The sequence below is a fragment of the Ranitomeya imitator genome, chromosome 6 (assembly GCF_032444005.1).
Source record: "Ranitomeya imitator isolate aRanImi1 chromosome 6, aRanImi1.pri, whole genome shotgun sequence".
In the NCBI taxonomy this organism is placed as follows: Eukaryota; Metazoa; Chordata; class Amphibia; order Anura; family Dendrobatidae; genus Ranitomeya; species Ranitomeya imitator.
This window is the reverse complement of record NC_091287.1, coordinates 550,796,263-550,821,684: the sequence shown is the minus strand read 5'-3', so window position 1 is coordinate 550,821,684 and position 25,422 is coordinate 550,796,263. Positions and strand designations below refer to the sequence as shown.

Sequence of the window (25,422 nt, the reverse complement as noted above, 5' to 3'; positions counted from 1 at the left end):
TCTCCAATGCAAGTAGCTCCTGAGTTCAACTACTCCACAGATTAATAAAGGTCATGATAAAGTGTATGTGTACAATATATATAATATATATATATATCACCTCAATTTCTACTGTGGTTGTGCAAATGGAACAACAGGTAGAAATGAGCAATTAGCAAGACAACTCCTATAAGGGAGCGGTTCTGCAGGGGGTGGCCACAGAACATCTGTTTATCCTTTTTGGACACTTGCATTTTGTCATTGCTCTCACCACTAGAGGTACAGTACAGTAGCATGAGGCGTTGTCTACAACCCACAGAAGATGCTCAGGTAGTGTAGCTCATCAAGGATGGCACATCAATGCGAGCTGTGGCAAGAAGGGTAGCCGTGTGTCAGTGTTCAGAGGATAGAACAGATACCAGGAGACAATGTGGGGGCTGTGGGAGGACAGTCACCGAGAAGCAAGACCGCTACCTCCTCCTTTGGCACTGCTCCTCCTGTTCTTCATTGCACAGAGCCCTGGAAAATGACCTCCAGCAGACCACCAACATCCAAGTGTCTGCTCAAACTGTCAGAAACAGACTCCATGTGAGGGTGGAATGAGGGCCAGACATCCACATGTGGGTGTTGTGTAAACAGCCCAACACCATGCAGGGCGATTGGCGCCCTGTGCTCTTCAGTGTGAATCTGGTCTCATCTGTGAGCACATGCGAGTCTCAAGATGCCATGGAGAATGTTCTGCTGCCTCAAACATCCTCCAGCATGACTGGTTTGGCATGGGTCAGTAATAGTGAGTCATTTCTTTGGAGGGCCACACAACCCTCCACGTGCTATCCAGAGCTACCCTGACTGCCATTAGGTACCGCGAGGAGATCCTCAGACCCCTTGTGAGACCATATACAGGTCCAGAGGGCCCTGGGCTCCTCCTGATGCATGACAATGCTAGACCTGCTGTGGTTGAAGTGTGTCAGCAGTTCCTGCATGATGACGGCATTGTAGCTATGGACTGGCCCACCCGTCCCCCAGACCTGAATACAATCAAGCACATCATGTTTCATTCCATCCACCAACGCCATGTTGCACCACAGACTGTCCAAGAGTTGACTGATGCTTTAATCCAAGTCTGGGAGGAGATCCATCAGGAGAACAGTCACCTCATCAGGACCATGCCCAGGCATTGTAGGGAGGTCATACAGGCACATGGAGGCCACACACACTACCGAGCATCATTTCCTTGTCTTGAGGCATTTCCACCTAAGTTGAATCAGCCTGTAATTTGTTTGAGTATCATTCCAAAGCCAGACCTCCATGGGATATTAATTTTGATTTACATTTGATCATATTTAGGTTTCATTGTTCTCAACGTATTATACTATGTAATGAGTAAATATTTGAAAATGGAATATATTTCACTCATCGATATCCAAGATGTGGCATTTTAGTGTTCCCTATATTGTTATATATTCATGCTTTACATTTTAAAGACTTACAAAAAGGAAAGTGGGCCTATGCAAAAGTTTGGGCACCCTGCATGCTTGGTACTTTGTAGCACCCTGTTTTGCAAATATCACAGCTTAAGCTTGTCGTAGCCATAGCCAGACAAGAGTCTTTCAATTCTTGTTTGAGGGATTTTCATCCATTTTTCCTTGGAAACTTCTTACAGTTCTGTGAGATTCCTGGGTTGTCTTGCATCCCCTGCTATTTTAAAGGTCTAGCCAGAGATTTTCAATGAGTTTCAAGTCACAGGACTGAGGGCTATCGTAAATCCTTCAGCTTGCTCATTGTGGACTTTGACAAGCATTTAGGCTCATTATCCATTTGTAGAACTCATTTGCTTCTCGCCTTTAGCTTTTTACAGATTGTGTTATGTTTGCATCAAGAATTTGTTGAAATTTCATTGAATCCATTCTTCCCTCTATCTGCAAAATGTTCCTCGTGCCATTGCAACACAACCCCCAAATCATGATTGATCAACCCCCATGCTTAATAGTGAGATGTTCTATTCCTGATATTCTTCCCCCCCCCCCCCATGCATACCTTTGATAACTGTGGCCAAAGAGTCCAATTATAACCTCATTGGTCCACAGGACATGTTTCCAAATTACTTCGGGCTTGTTTAGATCTGCTTTTGCATACTTCTGATGTTGTTTTATGGTGAGGACGCAGGAGAGGTTTTTTTTTGATGACTTTCCATGAAGGCCATATTTGTGCAGTGGCCACTGAACAGTAGAACGGTGTACCACAACTCCAGAGTCTGCTAAATCTTTCTGAAGGTCTTTTGCAGTCAAGCGGGGGTTTCAGATTCCTCTGTAGCAATCCTACGAATAGCTCTCACTGAAATATTACTTGATCTTCCAGACCTCATCTTGACCTCCACCGTTCCTGGTAACTGCCATTTCTTAACATCTGCATACAATATAGCAGGTCTTGCGCATGGAGAAGCTTTGTTGAGGGTGATCCACAAGGGACCAGTGTCTCAGACTACGGCTGAATGAACTGTGGCTGAATTATGAATACAAACAAATGGGTATAAAATGGGTAGGGAAGCAACTCTCCAAATTCTCCCAATACTTGTACTGGTCTGAAGAGTCAAGGAGCATATGGTGCAAACTAAACCACACTCTCTAAAGTGGTGGTCTCCAATCTAAGGGTCACCTGTGGTTGGTAGCCTCTCCGTTTGGAGGCCACTGCTGTAGAAAATAAAAAGGTACAAGTTAAACGTCAAGGTTTTGCGACAACTGATGATAAACGACCACTCCCAGGATTAAGGAAAAAAGCAGCAAAACAATCAGCTGCATGAGATATGTGCCTTCACAATGGAAGAGAGAACATTCTGTGCCGGGTCCTCGAGCTTCAAGCAGACAATATGACAGCACAGTAATTAAGTTTTGTCTAATAAGGCAGAAACGAGACACAGGAGGTCGTGCATAAAATAGATTCATGTAACGCAGTCCAGGACTCAAGGAGCGGGAACGACTCAAGGGCTTTTGTTTGTCACCGTGCTACTAAGGAAGGGAGCAAAAAAATAAATAAATAAATGTGGTCATAGTTTGTGTTCTGCGATGAGACTTGTGAACTCAAAATACACAAGTTCCAAAAGTAGTTAAAAAAAAACAAAAAACCATTTTACACCCACAGGGACAGAGGGGAAAAGTTAGCGTAACGTTGGCCAAAGATGTAAAGAATTTACGGCTGTTCCGTCAAACGGTTCAATATTCTTCAATACAAGGACACTGAGGGTCCGGACTTGGGTAAAATATATAATCATTAACTGTCCACACGACACGTGTGATATAGGACAGGTGGCATTTCCACCTGCTAGTGGGCCATGTGGTTAGAAATTGGCACCAGTCTCCGAAAGTCCATCCTGTGCTCCACTGTCTATCCAAGGATCAGCAGCATTGGCCCTACACGGAGCATGTGGGATCAGGCTCCAGGCTGTGACAAGCCTTCTAGTGGGAGCGCGTGTCCTGTCCTGGAGGGTTGTGCTTATCACAATATTTTATTTCCAGTCCATTTGCTGTGTCAGGGCTCATTACCAACAAACATTCCACTACTGGTTCTTGCTGAACACCTCCGACCAGGTGAGGTGTCCTAACAAGACAGAACGGGACAGTTACAGCGAATTATATTAAATATTTTGTAACAAGAAAAAAAAAAAAAAAAGTGAAAAAGCTAGAATAGAGTTCAAACCAGAAGGTATGGAATTTGTATCAGCTTTGAGAGAATTGCTAGGCTAAAGAAGGGCCAACAGCTAGACCTTCTGATATCACAGCCCCGTAAATGTTCACGATAGGGCAGATGTGCTCAATGGAGAAAGCGGTATAACTTCGCACGAGTCCAACAGCACCATACACAGATGACAACCGACCAGTTAGACCCCCAATACTGTGCGAGGGTACGGTCATCTTAAGCTAAAAGAAGTCTGTAGACTTTTGCAGCTCCTCAGATAATGGGTCAACACCTATGGATTTCTATTAGTTAGCATCAATCCTGTTAGACTAGTCTTGCCGAGAACGTCATGACAAGCCATGCAGAAGTATGGCTGTCCATGTATTAAAAGTGCAACTGAAGTCCTCCAGAACAGGAGCCATGGTGACCTCAGATTTGTAGAGGGAAGGGTCGCCGAGCATGGGACACCTTACAAAAAAAGATCTAAAGGACCCAAGAGGGCAGATGGAGGCTGCCTTCCCAATATAAGACATTTGAAAGCTTTTGCCAAGCACCAAAGATGGCACAAGTCACATTCCCAAGGACGAGTACAATACCATGATGGAGAAGTCAAAAGGTGGAGACCAAAAGATTTGAGTTAAGAAGTCAACCGCTGATTTTGGAGTGGTCATTACAGCTCTTTATTGGCAATTTGAGGCTTCTGCTCCATTTCTATTTTGATGGTGTAAAACCATTCCTATCTGAAGTCCTAATGTTTTGTTAATGAAGCGAAGGACTATTGACAAGAGGACAGCGACCTCTCCGGAGATCATTTGGAAAGTTCTTTTAATCTTCCCACTCCTCTTAGTAGTCAAATACCAACACCCGGATCCAAAACCAACATGTGTGAAAAGAGGCCTTTACAAGAATAATCCAAACAATTAATCTGTTGACAAAAACAACTCTTGAATGAAAAGTTCCGAAGCCGAGAGCACAATGCGGCCATTACCAGCGATAAAGCCTCCGCTTACCGGCGGACAATAGAGGGCTTTCACACAGGAATGGAGAGCGCAGCGGGAAAGCCCTGCTCTGGCATTTTTAAGATATTTCTTCAGATAAATATTAGTTTGTAGTGAGGTCAGGATGCAGAGTTTGCTAGAACTGCACTTTTGTATTGTGGGAATTGGGAGAGTGCTCAATCCTTGGATCGAACTAAGGTTCCGATACTGCACACGGCCGAGCAAAAGCGCGAGGAGTCAAAGAAAGGCACATTGCAATATTGCTATTAAAAAAGAATCGTAAAATGATCGCTGGAGAGCATGCAGATTAAGTGGACAGCGTGCAAGACGAAGAAGAACGCAAGGTATAAGAGGAGGGTGCGCAGTCATGGTGCTGACAGCAGGCAGCGCTGAAGATCTCCATCCACATTAGTCCAAAATTCAATGACCTCAGAAGGGTTGTGCGAGAGCCATAACGTAAAACCAAGAGCGGCTCCATCAGCTTATACACCCCTTCCTCCAGACTCCGTAGATTCGCCATCAGGAGAGGTTAGGTGGGTACAAAACTGTGGTATCTAAAAAGTCCAACCAAAGCAAAGCCACCATGGAGGCACATTTCACAAACTGGAAGTCAGACTAAACACCCGAGAAGCCCAAAATCATTTTTAGGCTATGTTCACATGCTGTGGATTTTGCTGCGGATCTGCAGTGTTTCCCATGCGTTTACAGTACAATGTAAACTTATGGGAAACGCAATCCGCAGTGCACATGCTGCAGAAAAAACTGTGCGGAAACACAGCGGTTTACATTCCGCAGCATGTCAATTCTTTGTGCGGAATCTGCAGCGGTTTTACATCTGCTCCATAATAGAAAACCGCAGTGGAATCCGCACAAAAAACGTGGTAAATCCACAAGAAAAACGCAGTGTTTTTGCCCTGCGGATTTTTCCTACAGGACACGGACTAATGAATGGAGAAAGAAAAAAAAAAAAATGGCTGCAGTTTAAAGGGATTCTGTCAGTAGATCTCCAAACTGAACCAATACCTGCAGCAGGTGGTGGACTTGGAATATAGACACTTTTGGGGACTCTTTCCTTAAAGCGTAACTTTTCAAAACAAGCGGTCCTTTATCCATTATGGTGACTCGTTTCATGAATTTTCACCAGTTTTCCCCCAACTGCAAACTTCATCTCCAATTTGCAACTCACACTGTGCTAGTGGGGGAGGAAATTATCTGCTAGGACGTCTCCAATATGCAGCTGAGCACACTGCAATTCCTGCCCTTCGTTCCTTAGCACAGAAAGAAGCAGCAGCGAGGGAGGAAATCTACAGCAGTACTGAGCAGTGTAGATATGAATCCAGCTCTGGGAGGAGAGAAAGCTCTACAAGATCTTTGTGTCACCCTCTGCCCTTTTCTCACTCTGCTAATCCCTCTACATAGAAAATTTGAGGTGTACCATGGAACTTCATTGAGCTAGCAATCTGTTGTCTTGAGCAAGATGGAGTTCAGCTGTGTGTTTTTTTTCTAAGTGCATAACAAGTTCAGGAGGGAGAGGGAAAGGGGCTCATAAGTGGATAAGTAAAATATATATATATATACACACTGTACTATTTGTCATATTGACTTTTGCAAAGTTTGTTGAAATCACACTGTTCCCACTTTATCTTAGGGTAAAAATTCTGGCTGCAGAATGAAGAAACCAATTCTGATAGACAAACTACCGTCAGAGCAAACTCACTGACAGATTCTCAAACAGCTCATTCTGCAGCCAGCAAGTAGGTGATGCAGCAAATACACTACAGAAGGCAAACGGTGCAAAGTTTCTAATGTAATTCAATTGCAAAAAATATTTTAGCCCTAAATACAAACATTTAAAAAGGAGAAATATATATATTGTCCATTTCCTTTAAATCTTTTCTTGGAGTGGATACACTGACAAGAAAATATCTTCTCCCTTCACATACTTTGCTCACAAGTGTTTCCAAGTAAGGGAATATTCTGTCTCCGGTTACTAAACCCTTCCCATTGCCCACCAGTGTCAGTCTGCGGCACCAGGAGCCATCACTTGCACTGATCGTGGGGAGGAGTGGCGCATGCGCAGTAATTTTGGCAATGCATTGTCAGATTGCATTCTGGAGGTATGGAAGTGGAAATCCACAGTGAAATCCCCCGGGACACATGGGTGACACATGTGCAGTATTATTATACATTTTTATAGCGCCATTTATTCCATGGCGCTTTACATGTGAATACGGGGCAAATATAGACAAATACATTAAACATGAGCAAATAAGGCACACGGGTACATAAGGAGGGAGGACCCTGCCCGCGAGGGCTCACAGTCTGCAGGGGATGGGTGATGAAACACTAGGAGAGGGTAGGGCAGGTTGTGCGGCGGTTTAGTAAGTTCAGTATCACTGTAGGCTTGTTGGAAGAGGTGGGTCTTCAGGTTCTTTTTGAAGGTTTCTATGGTAGGCGAGAGTCTGATGTGTTGGGGTAGAGAGTTCCAGAGTATGGGGGAAGCTCGGGAGAAGTCTTGGATGCAGTTGTGGGAAGAAGAGATGAGAAGGGAGTAGAGAAGGAGATCTTGAGAGGATCAGAGGTTGCGTGTAGGTAGGTACCAGGAAGTAGCGAGGCCAATGTCCTCAGACATCACGCATGCGCCACTCCGGACTGCACAGCTGTGGGATTCAGTGTTGCATTGCCCAATCTGGAACTGGTCCAATCTAATTTGTATTAAGAATAAAAGATTGTTTGTTTTTTTTGTTTTGTTTTTTCAGAATAAAAAAAAGTGTTTTCACATGGATAAAAAAAAAAAAGTCCATCACCGGCGCGGTTACTGTTTTCGGAGGGTGAAGTCTGCTGACAATCTACGTGTAGGTGAGCGCTTGCACACAGGAGCAATTACGGTAGCTGAATGCTGCAGTGTCAGTGCGGCGGCCGCACACTGAAAATCATTTTTGGTATTGTATGAGGTCATCGGTTCCCATCTGAAGTAATTGAATATTCGTCTTCGGCAGATAGGAGCTCTCGGACGCTCTGTTGGGAGCGTCTGCTAAAAGCTTCCAAAGAAAAAAAAAAAAAAACAGCCACTCGGGTGCGGAGACAAGAAGGCGATTATAATCAGATGGTTCCATTTCGTAGCGGGCACATAGAGTTCACTTGTGGCCAAAATGTCAGGATCTTCTTGTCGGGTCATGACGGCTTGTGTGGAGCTTTTCAGACCATTACACAACCAGATAATCTGATGATGGGAACAGTCAGTGTTATCCCTCCTGATTATATCCCCAATAACCGGCTCACTCCGGCAATTCATCGTGTGCAGGGCACATGCCAGTCAGGGTGCCAGGGGGGCTGCGGCAAAGGGACTGGCGGCATTCACCAACATGGAACATTAAACGCTCATCTATAGGCTCTGCATCCATCTCGAGAATGGGGCCATTACGGCACATTCAGATATCGAGGTAGACGCACATGTGCCCCTCTACTTCTATGGCTACAACAAAAATTGCAAAGTGCTAAAAAAAAAAAAAAAAAAAAGTAATAAAATACCACTGCCCTATTCTACAATCGGACGTCACGATCACATTAAAAGATGAAGCTTCACTAACCTGCAGCACTACTGATCGGGCCCGACGGGTAGGTGAGCCAAGACCAGATGCCTGAACATGGGAGACGGCCAGAGGCTCGCAACACAATCTGTGACGAGTCCCAAGAATCGACCAGAGCAAATAAAGGAACGTCTGCCAGGGCTCGTGCTTTACAAATGTCTTACAAATCCAGGACAGAGTCAGGTTTCTGCAATTATTCCAGATCTCGTCTGGCTCGCTGCACATTGGAAGGTTTCTTAGAAAGGAGAAATCCCTCCGAAGAGCCCAAAACACCCCAGATACGAACGCAGCTCACCATCTTCTCTACTGACATTTACCGTATGGGTCATGATCATGTAGATAAGATCATCAGAGGTCATCTACAGCGTGTGACCCCACAGACTGACCGGCTACATGGACTATGACATCATCCAATCACAGACTGACCGGCTACATGGACTATGACATCATCCAATCACAGACTGACCGGCTACATGGACTATGACATCATCCAATCACAGACTGACCGGCTACATGGACTATGACATCATCCAATCACAGACTGACCGGCTACATGGACTATGACATCATCCAATCACAGACTGACCGGCTACATGGACTATGACATCATCCAATCACAGACTGACCGGCTACATGGACTATGACATCATCCAATCACAGACTGACCGGCTACATGGACTAGGACATCATCCAATCACAGACTGACCGGCTACATGGACTAGGACATCATCCAATCACAGACTGACCGGCTACATGGACTATGACATCATCCAATCACAGACTGACCGGCTACATAGACTATGACATCATCCAGTCACAGACTGACCGGCTACATGGACTATGACATCATCCAATCACAGACTGACCGGCTACATGGACTAGGACATCATCCAATCACAGACTGACCGGCTACATGGACTAACCTCACTGCGCCATAATAACCAGATACTCGCCCTTCATGCCAGGAGAAAAAGAAAAAAAAACACAACCACACAACAAACCACATAACACCTCAGGATTGCAGGCTGTGTCTTGTATAATTGCTGCAGACTTGTACAACATGTCGTATGTGGCCTGAAGTCTATTAACCCGACACGTGGTAATTATATTCTAGAGTACAATTATCTCCCGTAAACAGAACACCGGGCCGCGCCGTCAGCCCAGGAGCCGCACACTTCTCTGGTGTCTGCACACTGCAGTGCTGGAATAGTGCATCATGGGTAATCAGAGATTTTACACCAGACACTAAAGGTACCGTTACACTAAACGACTTACCAACGATCAAGACCAGCGATACGACCTGGCTGTGATCGTTGGTAAGTCGTTGTGTGGTCGCTGGGGAGCTGTCACACAGACAGCTCTCTCCAGCGACCAACGATCAGGGGAACGACATCGGCATCGTTGAAACTGTCTTCAATGATGCCGAAGTCCCCAGGTAACCAGGGTAAATATCGGGTTCCTAAGCGCAGGGCCGCGCTTAGTAACCCGATATTTACCCTGGTTACCATTGTAAAAGTAAAAACAAAACAAAAACAAAAAAAAAACAAAACAGTACATACTCACATTCCGATATCTGTCACGTCCCCCGGCGTCAGCTTCCCTGCACTGACTGAGCGCCGGCAGTAACAGCGGTGACGTCACCACTGTGCTCTGCTTTACGGCCGGCGCTGACAGTCAGTGCAGGGAAGCTGACGCTGGGGGACGTGACAGATATCGGAATGTGAGTATGTACTGTTTTTTTTTTTGTTCTTTTTACTTTTATAACGGTAACCAGGGTAAATATCGGGTTACTAAGTGCGGCCCTGCGCTTAGTAACCCGATGTTTACCCTGGTTACCAGTGAACATCTCGCTGGATCGGCGTCACACACGCCGATTCAGCGATGACAGCAGGTGATCAGCGACCAAAAAAAGGTCCTGATCATTCCCAGCGACCAACAATCTCCCAGCAGGGGCCTGATCGTTGGTCGCTGTCACGCATAACGATTTCGTTAACAATATCATTGCTACGTCACAAAAAGCAACAATATCGTTATCGAAATCGTTATGTGTGAAGGTACCTTAAGATCATTTCTAATGAATTGCTCAGACAAGAGCTGAGGAGGAGTATAGAAAAGGGACATCAAATTGAACTTTGATGCAGCTTTGAATGTGACTAGAGTGCCCAGTATAGGTAGTAAGGTCCTTTTATCTTACATTGTATAATCCGCAGCTCAGTCACAATACTATAGACAACACAGGTAGAAAAGGTTGTAGCATCCATAGCGGTGTTCATCCAGTGCTTTCTGGTTCAGGAACAGTACAGCCAGAAACAGTGAAAACTGACAGCCAGTTACAGGAGGGGGGCAAGAATGGTGCAGGGAAGAAACACGTGCACTTGCCACTCTGGAAAGCAGAATTAAGTGCGGAGTCATAATATTTAGTCTGCAGAGCGTCGCCCGTACACAGCACAGCGAGCACATCAGCACTGCAGCACCACGAGCTGCGCACACAGCACAAGAGCTGCAGACACCACACAGGGGGCGATAAGCAGGAGCAGCAGCAGGGGGGGGCGGATAAGCAGAAGCAGCGGGGGGGGGGGGGGGGGGTAGATAAGCAGGAGAGGCGGATAAGCAGGAGCAGCAGCAGGGGGGCGGATAAGCAGGAGCAGCAGCAGGGGGGGCGGATAAGCAGGAGCAGCAGCAGGGGGGGCGGATAAGCAGGAGCAGCAGCAGGGGGGGGCGGATAAGCAGGAGCAGCAGCAGGGGGGGGCGGATAAGCAGGAGCAGCAGCAAGGGGGGGGCGGATAAGCAGAAGCAGCAGCAAGGGGGGGGGCGGATAAGCAGGAGCAGCAGAAGGGGGGGCGGATAAGCAGGAGCAGCAGAAGGGGGGGCGGATAAGCAGGAGCAGCAGCGGGGGGGGATAAGCAGGAGCAGCAGCAGGGGGGGGCGGATAAGCAGAAGCAGCGGGGGGGGGGTAGATAAGCAGGAGAGGCGGATAAGCAGGAGCAGCATCAGGGGGGGGCGGATAAGCAGGAGCAGCAGCAGGGGGGGGCGGATAAGCAGGAGCAGCAGCAGGGGGGGGCAGGGGGGCGGATAAGCAGGAGCAGCAGCAGGGGGGGGCGGATAAGCAGGAGCAGCAGCGGGGGGGCGGATAAGCAGGAGCAGCAGCGGGGGGGCGGATAAGCAGGAGCAGCAGCAAGGGGGGGGCGGATAAGCAGGAGCAGCAGAAGGGGGGGCGAATAAGCAGGAGCAGCAGAAGGGGGGGGCGGATAAGCAGGAGCAGCAGCGGGGGGGGGATAAGCAGGAGCAGCAGCAGGGGGGGCGGATAAGCAGGAGCAGCAGCAGGGGGGGCGGATAAGCAGGAACAGCAGCGGGGGGGCGATAAGCAGGAGCAGCAGCAGGGGGGGGGCGGATAAGCAGGAGCAGCAGCAGGGGGTGCGGATAAGCAGGAGCAGCAGCAGGGGGTATTGCTCCCTACAGAGCTAGCTCTGCCCTCCAGAAAACCGTACCCAACGGGAGAGACAGGTAGCAAGATTTTCCACTGTGGATTTGAGGCTCAATTTCATTTGTGCGGCCGAGAAATTCCACAACGTAAACGGGATGTGCAAATTTCACCTGGATAATTGTGTGACAGATCTGCCGTGGGCTTTACCGCCGTGGATTTTGCACGGAAGAATCACAGCCAAAAAGTCATGTAGGTACAGAGCCTTACAGCATCTCCACACCAGGAAGAAGCTGCAGATTCTCTGCACACAAAAAAAAAAAAAAAAAAAAATTGGAAGCACATGGCGCTGCAGAAAAATAAAAGAAAAAAAAACAAACAAACAAAAAACCTGCAGTTACCGATTAGTTGCTGCATTCCCTACCCTCAGGTAGCACGGGGAGGCTGGGTCTCCACCTTTAAAGCCCGTTAAGGACACCATATGGTTTGCCACCCAGCTGTACCATGACCACAAGGTGAACGCGAGGCCCGGCCAGCACAGCGCCGGGGTCATCCTGACACATCGCAGGTAACTGCTGACTACATACGAGGTCGGCCGCCCCGGGGCGTCCAGAGTGGCACAGTCACCGGTGTCCGGGCCGGCAGCTGCATTCTTCTGTAATGACACAGGACAGTCGTGCGCTTCCAAGAATGCACTGACAAACCGGCCAGCGAGCCCGTAAACAGCACCTCGTCAGGGTGATATGAGGATCACAGGTGCCACCACAAGATAATGGACCCCCCCCATCGGTATTGTGCCCATAGTGTAGATTTTGGGGGGGGGGGGGGGTACTCAAGACTTATAGGGACCCAAGGACCCCCCCCCCCCCCCCTTTTCCAGGTGGGAATATACCCAGTAACTGGAAGGGCACTACTACAGGCTTCAGGGGAGTCCTGAGAACAGCCCATGTACCAGACAGAGCAGTCGCTGAAATGGGCAGGCCGCAATACCACATTTCACCTGTAGTGGCCACTGCTGGATAAACGTTCACCTAGAAGGAAATACATAGTGGATAGGCTTTTCGGTCTCTTTCGTCCCGCTACATTTAGCCCAACTTGGGTCTCTCCCTAAGGTGGCTAGCATATATGTATCACCTAGAAGGAGCCACTCTTAGCAACACCAGCTGATCGCCAGATTTCTGTCATCCACTGACTCCTTTTATAAAAATACTAGATGGTGGCCCGATTCTAACGCATCGGGTATTCTAGAATATGCATGTCCACGTAGTATATTGCCCGTCCACGTATGTCACGGGTTAAAAAAATAAAAATAAACATACATTCACCTTCCGAGGGCCACTTGTAGTTCGATCACATGACCGTGATGTCATGGCAGGTCCATCTCCCATACCACTGGAACCTGCCGCTTGCATGGAGCGGTCAAGGTGGCGGAAGGGGAGTATATAATGATTTTTTATTTTTTTTTAAATTATTTTTAACATTAGATGTTTTTACTATTAACGCTGCATAGGCAGCATCAATAGTAAAAAGTTGGTCACACAGGGTTAATAGCAGCGGTAACAGAGTGAGTTACCTGCGGCATAACGCGGTCCGTTACCGCTGCTATTAACCCTGTGTGAGCGGTGACCGGAGGGGAGTATGGAGCGGGCGCCGACTGCAGGGGAGTAGGGAGGGACTAATCGGTTTGTGGCTGTCGCTGATTGGTTGCAGCAGCCATGACACCCAGCTGGCGAGACCAATCAGCGACTTGGATTCCATGACAGACAGACAGAGGCGCGACCAATGAATATCCGTGACAGACAGACGGAAGTGACCCGTAGACAATTATATAGTAGAAAAGGGGTGATCTTCGTAAGAAATCCATGTATATATTAAAAAAAAAAAAAAAACACACACACCACACGAGAACAACAGCATTGTCACCAGGTAACAAAATGACACATTTGTGGCCCTAAACTGATATGGATCTGAGTCTTGAGATGGGACAGTCTCAGGAGAACGTCTGGGGGTCCGGACACAGCTCAGCACCCCCAAGCCCAGCTCTCTATAATCTGGGCGATCGGTGAGGGTCTCCGTACCATGCTATAAATGCAAGCTTGGAGTCAGATCTCACCTGTGTGATGGGGGTTTCTGAGATCCGACCTGGTTAGGATCTGCAGCGTTTGTTTTCTGCGGCACAGAATCGAGCAGAGCGTTACCAAAAAAGCAACGATGAGCCTCAGCGAACGGTAATCGGGCGAATCCACGAGCCGCACACCGGCAGCGCAGATCCAGCCTCAGATTGGTGAAGGGCGACATGTGAGCAGAAGACGGCGCGGGGCCACCGTGTAACCGTGAGAGGAGCTGAAGACACGGCAGATAGAGATCCTGGATGTAGCAGAGCCGAGCTGCTTATTTGAAGGGACGTTATAAAGTAGTGTGAAAGATGGAACTGGCACATCTCATGGATCCGGAGCGCACGGCGACCACTGATCCCGTCATCTCAGCTCTGCAGGCGATGGCGTGTGTGACGCAGGTCACACTGGGACGTGTAGCTGCAGAGGCTCAGGGCTGCGATATATAGATAGGAAAACAAGAGGCGTAATCCGCTCCCTCGCTGTTATCAGCCCTGGGACTCTGCAGCTGCAATATTAAAAGTCCAGATACAAAAGCGGATGAGAAAAACTGAAAGATGGCTGCACTACAGTAGATGGGGCCTATTGATCCCCACCTGACGCGTTTCAGGCCGCACCAGCTCAAAACCCTGATTTACAGACCAATTATAGGACTGAACTGTGGCATCCTTCCTGCAGCTGGAACACACAGGACCCCACGGTGTCATCAGCACATCTACGGCGACCCAATTATCAGCAGAACCGCCGGGAATGTAGAGTGCACCATAGTGTGGATCGTTCTGCACTAGCGTAAGCAATTTACAGGCCCAACATTTCAGAAAAGCCACCATTATGAGCCACTGACGCGTTTCAGGCTGCATATCACATCCCAGGTCCCTGACTATGAAAACGAGTGCAGCACTCACACCCGGCTGCTGTATGGACCTTCTCGAAAAGATCACTAGAAAACAAAAAAAAAAAGGTGTCTGACCCGAACCGCGTGAATGGGGCATGTAGATTGTGTGTCACCCCATCTCAGTTCCTCTTTGCTCAGTGCAGATGAAGGACTACGTGACCAGTACCAAGACCCGATTCTGCTGAATTTGGGGGGAGAGGGCGACCGTCGCTCTTCCCGAGCCCCATCCGTCACAATCTCCATCTGCGGTGCTGGCTAGAGAAGGGGAACTGTGTGCAGTCATGTGCCGACCGGCACGACCACAAACCGATGACTCCTCCACTTTTTTTGCTAAAAAAGCAGCATTACAAAAGCAATAAGTATTAACCACCGCTGTGCCGAAGCAGACAAGTGGGGCTACTGGCAAGAACAATAAGAGGATGGCCCCGCGCGGACTAAGGTGCTGTCTGCTGACGGAGGGCTACAGTAGTTTATTGGAAGGAGCACGAAAATAAATAAAGATCCTTTCATAAATTTATGGGAAATAATAAAGGGAAAGCAGTCACCGACATTGGCCTCGGCCCCAGAAACTTACAATCCAACCACCCTGAGGCGTAAGAACAATGGAGAACCAGTCCTACTGAGGCATCTGGACCATTTGGGGGTTGTTCTGTGGGCAGCACAGTGGCTCAGTGGGTACAACCATTACCTGACAGTGCTCTCATCCTGGGCTCTGGGCAGCATGGTGGCTCAGTGGGTAGAACTGCTACCTGACAGTGCTCTCTTCCTTGGTTCAACTCCAGCCAAACATCTGGAGTTTGTAGCTTCTCCCAGTGTTACTAAGAGCAATGACCCTGAAAAGTACGGCCTTGTCCACATTACTAAATAGTTAAAACTGCTTTTGGTGCACATGTCAGTCTAATGTCCAAGGAATGTGCCGATTGTCACGCTCTGTAATTTGCCATCCACTATTACTGGGCAGTTCCTTTTTTTTTTTTTTTTTTTAAATCAACATTCTGCCAGTACTACAGGTGCTGAGACAACCTTTCCAACAGATCCCAATAGGCACTGTCCATTGGTTAGACTGAACGCCAGCTTCGCTGTTATGCCTGCATGCAGTCTGACCGACAGGAGGGCAAGAGCGATACAAACCTGCTACCACTTTGCAGATTCCATCTCGGCATCTTGGCTGCTGGAGACAGACAGTCCTGGAACAGTAAGGAGACAGGTAGTGGTTGGCACTTTGGGGCGATTTCTTGTGTTCAAAGCCTTTAGGACAAATAAAGTACTCTGCACTGAGCACAGGATGAGCCAAACTTTACTGAAATGACATTGCCGGCTTAAAACGCTAGCCTTGTACCCACATGCTCCCTGCACAATAGGTGCTGGAGCTTTCCCCAAACATGCCTCGAGTCTCCAGTGGCCTCTGTTAGGTATCTGGTTAGAACAGCTCCAACTTGTCATCCTTCTAGGCATTGCTGCTGATAGTGTGGATTACACCCGACAACAGGCAGTGGGCGCCATGTTACACAGAAGGGAGACCCCCTAGTGGACGGCGCTAGAGGGATTTTTCAGAAATAAAAGGTTTATAAATAAAGTAATTTGCCAAATTTCTCTTTATCACATCACGAGATGAGAGCAACATTTCAGAAAGCACTATCCTACTAGTAAGATTTTCACGCAAGGTACAGATGCCCTTTAAGTGGCCATGTATTGGTTCTGGCAAGATGCCGGCCATCAGCAGCTGATCAGGAATAATACTGCATACAACTGCCAGAACAAACAAGCCAAAAAGAAAGAAAAAGCCGCAACCTCTCCACGGGCCGCTCGTCTAGTGACCTACTTCTGCACAGATTGGATTACACCACAACTGGAAGCTTGCAGTATTTTTGGAAGTTATGATCGCAATGTGATGTATACGGTGAGTGCGGGGCACATGGACGGCGGCTACTGCCGGCACAGGGACAAGGTGCCCGCCGGGCGAGGACGTGCCAAAATGTTACCAGAAGCAGCATCCATTTAATATACAGGGACGTGTCGTCAGACAAGAAATGATTAAGCAAGAGCGTCGATGGCCGGAAAAAGTCTTAAAGTGCACCGTCACAGGGCCAGAGGGTTATCAGCCAGCTGATGTGACACTACAACTCCCAGCATGCCCCAATGTGGTCTTAAGTGCCAACAAAACCCTCCGGTCGTTATTGAAGGAAGATCATTCTTATCAAAGCAACATACGCTGCAACTGAACCCAATAGACTCCACATTATAAAAGTCAGAGGGGTTTGCGAGTATTCGTCATCAGATCTGTTCTATAAAGACCCTCACTGTCGCTAGTGCACCCCCCATCCAGGTACAAACAGACCCATGGCATGAGCTAGAGCACAGAGCATCATATCTGATGGGGGATGAGAAGTCGCCCTTCACACGTCCAGTAATGTCATCAACATCCAACCCATCCGTACAGGGCCTGAAGAGCGGCATCCTGAGGACGCAGCGGAGGAAGCAATGTATGGGACCTCAGCATCTCATACAAGCAGGTCCTTACTCTTTATGGGGCAGATTTTCCTCCTACATCCCCATTCGCATGCATCGGAAAACTCTGCAATAAATAAGGGTCACATCACTCATTTCTGAAAAATGGAGCAAATCCTTGTGCAAATTTGCTGAACACAAGGACGTGTGAGCAGTTACTGCAGATCCAGGAAGCTGAGATGTAGAGCACTGTAAGTGTGCAGTGATGTCCTCCCCTATAGCGGAGATGTAGGGTGCTGTAAGTGTGCAGTGATGTCCTCCCCTATAGCGGAGATGTAGGGCGCTGTAAGTGTGCAGTGATGTCCTCACCCTATAGCAGAGATGTAGGGTGCTGTAGGTGTGCAGTGATGTCCTCACCCTATAGCAGAAATGTAGGGCGCTGTAGGTGTGCAGTGATCTCCTCACCCTATAGCTGAGATGTAGGGCGCTGTAGGTGTGTAGTGATGTCCTCCCCTATAGCAGAGATGTAGGGCGCTGTAGGTGTGTAGTGATGTCCTCCCCTATAGCAGAGATGTAGGGCGCTTTAAGTGTGCAGTGATGTCCTCCCCTATAGCGGAGATGTAGGGCGCTGTAAGTGTGCAGTGATGTCCTCACCCTATAGCAGAGATGTAGGGCGCTGTAGGTGTGCAGTGATGTCCTCACCCTATAGCAGAAATGTAGGGCGCTGTAGGTGTGCAGTGATCTCCTCACCCTATAGGTGAGATGTAGGGCGCTGTAGGTGTGTAGTGATGTCCTCCCCTATAGCAGAGATGTAGGGTGCTGTAAGTTAGCAGTGATGTCCTCCCCTATAGCAGAGATGTAGGGCGCTGTAAGTGTGCAGTGATGTCCTCCCCTATAGCAGAGATGTAGGGCGCTGTAGGTGTGCAGTGATCTCCTCACCCTATAGCTGAGATGTAGGGCGCTGTAAGTGTGCAGTGATGTCCTCCCCCTATAGCTGAGATGTAGGGCGCTGTAAGTGTGCAGTGATGTCCTCCCCTATAGCTGAGATGCAGGGTGCTGTAAGTGTGCAGTGATGTCCTCCCCCTATAGCTGAGATGTAGGGAGCTGTAAGGGTGCAGTGATGTCCTCACCCTATAGCGGAGATGTAGGGTGCTGTAAGTGTACAGTGATGTCCTCCCCTATAGCTGAGATGTAGGGCGCTGTAAGTGTGCAGTAATGTCCTCCCCCTATAGCTGAGATGTAGGGCGCTGTAAGTGTGCAGTGATGTCCTCCCCTATAGCTGAGATGTAGGGAGCTGTAAGGGTGCAGTGATGTCCTCACCCTATAGCGGAGATGTAGGGTGCTGTAAGTGTACAGTGAAGTCCTCCCCTATAGCTGAGATGTAGGGCGCTGTAAGTGTGCAGTAATGTCCTCCCCCTATAGCTGAGATGTAGGGCGCTGTAAGTGTGCAGTGATGTCCTCCCCCTACAGCTGACCCTACATTGTTGGGACCCCTACAGCACCTCATAGCTCAGCTTCCTGAACATGAGAGATGATCTACTGACGGAAACATAAAAGACACATCAGCGTTCCATTTACATAGTCCCAATAAAGCAAGTGAGGTGGAAAGTTATGTAATTTTTCCTAACCAAAATCTGGTTGCAAAAAAAATAAGTGAACCCCCAATGAAGTATGAGGAATCCAGAATTTTGCTGTCCACAGGTCGTGTTCAGTGTTGCACCTTAGCCCCATTCCCTTCAGTGGACCTGAGCTGCAGTACCAGTCACATCCTGTAGACAGGTGCGGCACTGTTTCTGGATGTAAGAAGTGGTTTCCTGAATCCACAGACATTTTAAGCCGTTATCTGGAGATGTTCTTATGGATGAGGACTTGTGGAACCAGGTGCATCGTTTTTTGGAAAATGTGGCCAATGATCTCCGCTCCCTAGGGTGAGCGTCCGCACATCGGCAGCCCCATCTAGGACTGTACATAGCGATGCATCATTTAGTTATCACGCTTACTGGTGGTTGAGTCACAGAGGAATGAGGCACGACTGGTTCCCAGTGGATGACTGGGATACACTCGATGCCTCACCGACACATTGACAGGCAGAACTGATGCAAACCATGAAGTCACAGTAATAAAGAAGAGGCACCTGAGCCTCGTGCCTCGCTGCCGACGTTCCCGTCCGAACTGCAGGTACACATTAAGCAGCGGGCCGGAGTCATTCGTACAGCTCTCCTCATCGTCCGGCGCACTGCGGAGCCGCCATCCCCGTCATCTCAGCCCTTTAAAGGCAGCAAATTAAAGATCAGTTGTAATAAACCCATTGATGTAGGACCGAAGCCGCGGGACGGTGCAGATGACAAGTGCGCAGTGCGAGGATCTCACCGTCAAGGTCATTGTGGACACCGGAGGGATTCACACAGAAACCCACGGTATGCAAACGGCACTGCGACTACGACCGGCGGTAGTGATGGGTGCGTCATTTACGGGGTTAATGCAGAAATCGCAGCCGTGTACGTCGTAACCTTGAATCAGCACTTACACCGTTGATGTTAGCGCAGCCGCTGCTGCAAAGAGGAGGTACGCCGTCACATACCCACCGTGTAAGCAGAGGGGCTGCCAAGAGCATAGGCAAACAATACGGCACGCAGAGCATTGCACAGCCACGTGCGGATGCAGCAGAGCCGAACTACATTCTTACCTCTCAGGGGATAAATGGGGCGACCAACGGGATTAGCATGCGCCGTACTCAATGACAAACTCAACTCTGCCGCATCAGATACTATATAGTGAATAGATTCAGTGTAACAAGAATGCAGCAATGCAACAATGTATCAACATTGGCACAGTGAGAAGAGACCATTGACCAGTGCACAGCTGTATACCAGGCCCCCGATCCATGGGGCAGGTACAAATACTAACCCTGGGAGCCTCAGGAGGGTCCAGACTGTCCGGCAGGTGATTGGGGGGGAATGTAATCACAGAGGGTCCACCGGGACAATGTAAGGTTTTTCCACCTGACTGTCCAGGTACAAGAGTGGGATCAGTAGGTGAATCTAAGCAAAAACCTCTGACCACAGGGTCTATAGTTAGCCGGTGGTCAGAGGCAAATCAGAGCCAGGTACAAACCCGCGGAAGAAACGGCTCCGGCAGGTTTTCAGATTTGGTTAAAAGGGAAGCTATACATTATGTCAGGAGCCACAAGGGAAAGCAGGAGGTGAAGGATCCCTTTAAGGGGCACAACTCAAGACCTAGCGGTGAACCCACTCCGAAGGTACAGATACTGCCCAATCAGTAGGAAGATAAAAGCTGTGTTCACAAGAGGATTTTTTGCCAGTTTTGCAAAAATGCATCAGTTTCATTACATTTTTGGGGGGAGACTCATGGCATAATCTTGCATTGTGTGATCACAGTTCATTGGGGTGGCCTTTTCAAGCAGGCTAAAATACAAAACACCTACAAGGAGTGAAATGGAGGGGTGGTCTTCTCAAAGATATCAAAAGGTGCCAACCAGGTCAGGATCTCAAGGAGCCCCCCAACCACTTTCCAAAAATTAACATCTAATGAAATTGATCCCTTAAAGGGTCCTTGGCTCAAGGAATGTCAGCACCACATTAATGGTCAGCATGATGGTAAATCAGAAGCTAAAGAAGCAGAAGTGAGGAGATCGGGATACTTGTTGGATCAGCAACCATGTTCTATAGAAGAGCAACAAAACCAATGAAGTACCAAAATAATCCAGAGAGTGACCACCAGTAGCACCCGGCTTCTTGGATTCACCCAGTCCACAGCATCCTGCCCGAGTGCGTATACGGGAGAATGGCAGAGTGATAGCCCTGGGACCATAATGACGGACACGGCCCCGGTTTATCACAGGAACGGCATGTGTGATGCAATATATTTCACAACCGGCGAGATTCCTCTGCAGTCATCAGAACCCTAGAACACCTTGATTGCAAGCTCTGCTGGCAGACCCCGGGCATCTGCACCTCCCCTCCCAATAAAAGATAGCAAGAACGGACCCGAACTGGAAACCATTGAAAGATCTGCAGCCTGCGGCTCTGGAGGGGTTCTAAGGCTACGTTCACATTTGCGTTGTGCGGTGCAGCGTCGGCAATGCACAACGCAAATGTAAACGCATGCACAACGAAGCGTTTTGTGACACATGCGTCCACTTTTGCATGGTTTTTGGCGCAGAAAAAACTGCATCATGCAGCGTCCTCTGCGCCCTGATGCATGCGTCACAAAACGCAAGTGCAACGCATGTCAATGCGCCCCCCATGTTAAATATAGTGGCGCATGACGCATGCGTCGCCGCCCGACGCAACGCTAATGTGAACGTAGCCTAACGCTACAAGTCCCAGCATGCTAGGACAGTCAGTTATCCACAACTGGAGAGCACCATACACTGTATCCTAATACAAGGGCAATACTGGAGCAATTTAGCTCAGTGGGAGTAGCAGCACTGGGGGCATCAGCAGCCGGTAAGGGGCACCAGACACAAGGTCGCCTACAGGTTAGACTGCGAGCCCTGCAGACAAGCGCAGCAGCACCAACTGATAACCAACAATGGAGCGGAAGCTTTAAGCACGGCATACCAAGAAGGCTCGCACCTAAGGGAATATTAGACTAGAGTGCTAGCTCTGCAGACAAGAGCAATGGCATCTTAGATGGCAAACTGCAAAGTCTGGAGACAAGTGAGCGGGCAGGGATTAGTGAGCAAGCTCTGCAGATCAGTGGAAAGTGATGAGGCTGAAAGCACTGCAGAGGAACTCAGGGGCAAAGGTTAGGCTGAGCGCGACAGAGTGCACGCTCCGCAGACAAGCACAATGGCATAAAATATGGGAAGCGACTAATGAGTGAACGTGCTTGAATAAGGTGTTATCTGAGCATGCTCAGGTGCTAACCGAGTGTCTTCAGCGTGCTCCAAAAATATATATTTAAGTCATCGTGGCTGCACTTCTCACAGCTGTGCAACAGCCGCAGGGACTCTACATATTATTGGAGTACACAGAAGACGCTGTCAGCACCTGAGCATGCTCACTCATCACTAGAGGTGATGCAGAGGGAATAGACTGCAAGCAGGACAAACAAGTGCACGGTTTTACAATGAACTGCAAGATCTGCAGACAGGTGCACTGGCCACAATAGGGCGAGCTCTGCAGATGACTGGAAACGAAAGAATTAGGCCAAAAGCTGGAGAAAAACCCAAGGGTTAGATTGCAAGCTCCGCAGACAAGCGTCCCCGGGGGGAGGCAAGGAGTAGAGCGCCAGCTCCGCAGACAAGCGTCCCCGGGGGGAGGCAAGGAGTAGAGCGCCAGCTCCGCAGACAAGCGTCCCCGGGGGGAGGCAAGGAGTAGAGCGCCAGCTCCGCAGACAAGCGTCCCCGGGGGGAGGCAAGGAGTAGAGCGCCAGCTCCGCAGACAAGCGTCCCCGGGGGGAGGCAAGGAGTAGAGCGCCAGCTCCGCAGACAAGCGTCCCCGGGGGGAGGCAAGGAGTAGAGCGCCAGCTCCGCAGACAAGCGTCCCCGGGGGAAGGCGGGGAGTAGAGCGCCAGCTCCGCAGACAAGCGTCCCCGGGGGAGACGCAAGGAGTAGAGCGCCAGCTCCGCAGACAAGCGTCCCCGGGGGGAGGCAAAGAGTAGAGCGCCAGCTCCGCAGACAAGCGTCCCCGGGGGGAGGCAAAGAGTAGAGCGCCAGCTCCGCAGACAAGCGTCCCCGGGGGGAGGCAAGAAGTAGAGCGCCAGCTCCGCAGACAAGCGTCCCCGGGGGGAGGCAAGGAGTAGAGCGCCAGCTCCGCAGACAAGCGTCCCCGGGGGGAGGCAAAGAGTAGAGCGCCAGCTCCGCAGACAAGCGTCCCCGGGGGGAGGCAAGGAGTAGAGCGCCAGCTCCGCAGACAAGCGTCCCCGGGAGGAGGCAAGGAGTAGAGCGCCAGCTCCGCAGACAAGCGTCCCCGGGGGAAGGCGGGGAGTAGAGCGCCAGCTCCGCAGACAAGCGTCCCCGGGGGAGACGCAAGGAGTAGAGCGCCAGCTCCGCAGACAAGCGTCCCCGGGGGGAGGCAAAGAGTAGAGCGCCAGCTCCGCAGACAAGCGTCCCCGGGGGGAGGCAAAGAGTAGAGCGCCAGCTCCGCAGACAAGCGTCCCCGGGGGGAGGCAAGAAGTAGAGCGCCAGCTCCGCAGACAAGCGTCCCCGGGGGGAGGCAAGGAGTAGAGCGCCAGCTCCGCAGACAAGCGTCCCCGGGGGGAGGCAAAGAGTAGAGCGCCAGCTCCGCAGACAAGCGTCCCCGGGGGGAGGCAAGGAGTAGAGCGCCAGCTCCGCAGACAAGCGTCCCCGGGGGGAGGCAAGGAGTAGAGCGCCAGCTCCGCAGACAAGCGTCCCCGGGAGGAGGCAAGGAGTAGAGCGCCAGCTCCGCAGACAAGAACAACGTCAGATCACCCTAGAAGCACTGCAGACAAATCTAAGGGCAGGGATTAGACTGCAAGCTCTGCAGACAGATGGAAAGCACCAATGACGAGGTCCCTCACAGACTGGCGGACAGGCTTGGCACCAGCCGCAGCCAGGACAGCGCCAGCTCCGCACCCGCCGCAGCCAGGACAGTGACAGCGCCAGCTCCGCACCCAGGACAGCGCCAGCTCCGCACCCGCCGCAGCCAGGACAGCGCCAGCTCCGCACCCGCCGCAGCCAGGACAGCGCCAGCTCCGCACCCGCCGCAGCCAGGACAGCGCCAGCTCCGCACCCGCCGCAGCCAGGACAGTGACAGCGCCAGCTCCGCACCCAGGACAGCGCCAGCTCCGCACCCGCCGCAGCCAGGACAGCGCCAGCTCCGCACCCACCGCAGCCAGGACAGCGCCAGCTCCGCGCCAGCTCCGCACCCGCCGCAGCCAGGACAGCGCCAGCTCCGCACCCGCCGCAGCCAGGACAGCGCCAGCTCCGCACCCGCCGCAGCCAGGACAGCGCCAGCTCCGCACCCGCCGCAGCCAGGACAGCGCCAGCTCCGCACCCGCCGCAGCCAGGACAGCGCCAGCTCCGCACCCGCCGCAGCCAGGACAGCGCCAGCTCCGCACCCGCCGCAGCCAGGACAGCGCCAGCTCCGCACCCGCCGCAGCCAGGACAGCGCCAGCTCCGCACCCGCCGCAGCCAGGACAGTGACAGCGCCAGCTCCGCACCCAGGACAGCGCCAGCTCCGCACCCGCCGCAGCCAGGACAGCGCCAGCTCCGCACCCACCGCAGCCAGGACAGCGCCAGCTCCGCACCCGCCGCAGCCAGGACAGCGCCAGCTCCGCACCCGCCGCAGCCAGGACAGCGCCAGCTCCGCACCCGCCGCAGCCAGGACAGCGCCAGCTCCGCACCCGCCGCAGCCAGGACAGCGCCAGCTCCGCACCCGCCGCAGCCAGGACAGCGCCAGCTCCGCACCCGCCGCAGCCAGGACAGCGCCAGCTCCGCACCCGCCGCAGCCAGGACAGCGCCAGCTCCGCACCCGCCGCAGCCAGGACAGCGCCAGCTCCGCACCCGCCGCAGCCAGGACAGCGCCAGCTCCGCACCAGCTCCGCACCCACCGCAGCCAGGACAGCGCCAGCTCCGCACCCGCCGCAGCCAGGACAGCGCCAGCTCCGCACCCACCGCAGCCAGGACAGCGCCAGCTCCGCACCAGCTCCGCACCCACCGCAGCCAGGACAGCGCCAGCTCCGCACCCGCCGCAGCCACGACAGCGCCAGCTCTGCAGACAATGGCTGCACATTAGCTCTCCTCCAGCTATGGCCGAGATAAATACATAGAGAAGTCTCCGGTTGCGAGCAGATGAGGGTCAGCTCCGCAGACAGGAGCAGCCGCCGCACCGGGCTCAGGGGAGCGGAGAGAACGGAAGGAGGGAGTAATGGAGGCTCCTACCTGGGGGCTCCGCTGCCAAGAAATGGTTGGATTAAAGGGGTTGTCCTCCGCCTTCTGTGGGGAGGGCAGGTCACTCACACCGGGATCCCCAGTAATCAGGCCGCTCAGGCGCGGTGTCCCCGGTATATATAGCGAGAGGCAGGGCTCGGCCGGCTGACAAGTGTAGATCCCGTGAAGGAGGAGCTGGACACCGGCCTCCTCTCCCGACACCTCCTCTCCCGACACCTCGGCCTTCCGTTGACGCAGTTCATTAATATGCAGCAGTGTACGGGATGGGCGGGGCGGATGTAAAGCTGACCTCGGATAGGTTGCCCGGCGGGCTCTGTGGGCGGGGTTACAGCCGGTGCACAATGTTGATAATATGTAACCGTCTATACTGAGGGGGACGAGGCAAAGTCAGGTACTAAACGCTGATTGGTCACGGTGAGCTCTCTG

General features: G+C 51.1%; 1 protein-coding gene across 1 annotated transcript in view; it reads right to left on the bottom strand.

The window, feature by feature from the left end:
* The window catches only part of SLC45A4 (solute carrier family 45 member 4), a 104,978-nt gene extending 79,763 nt beyond the window's left edge, over nt 1–25,215 (bottom strand). Inside the window, exon 1 of the mRNA XM_069731980.1 lies at nt 24,988–25,215. The gene's annotated coding sequence lies outside the window, so the exon portion shown is untranslated. The remainder of the gene's footprint in view (nt 1–24,987) is intronic.
* Between the last annotated feature and the right edge of the window lie 207 nt (nt 25,216–25,422).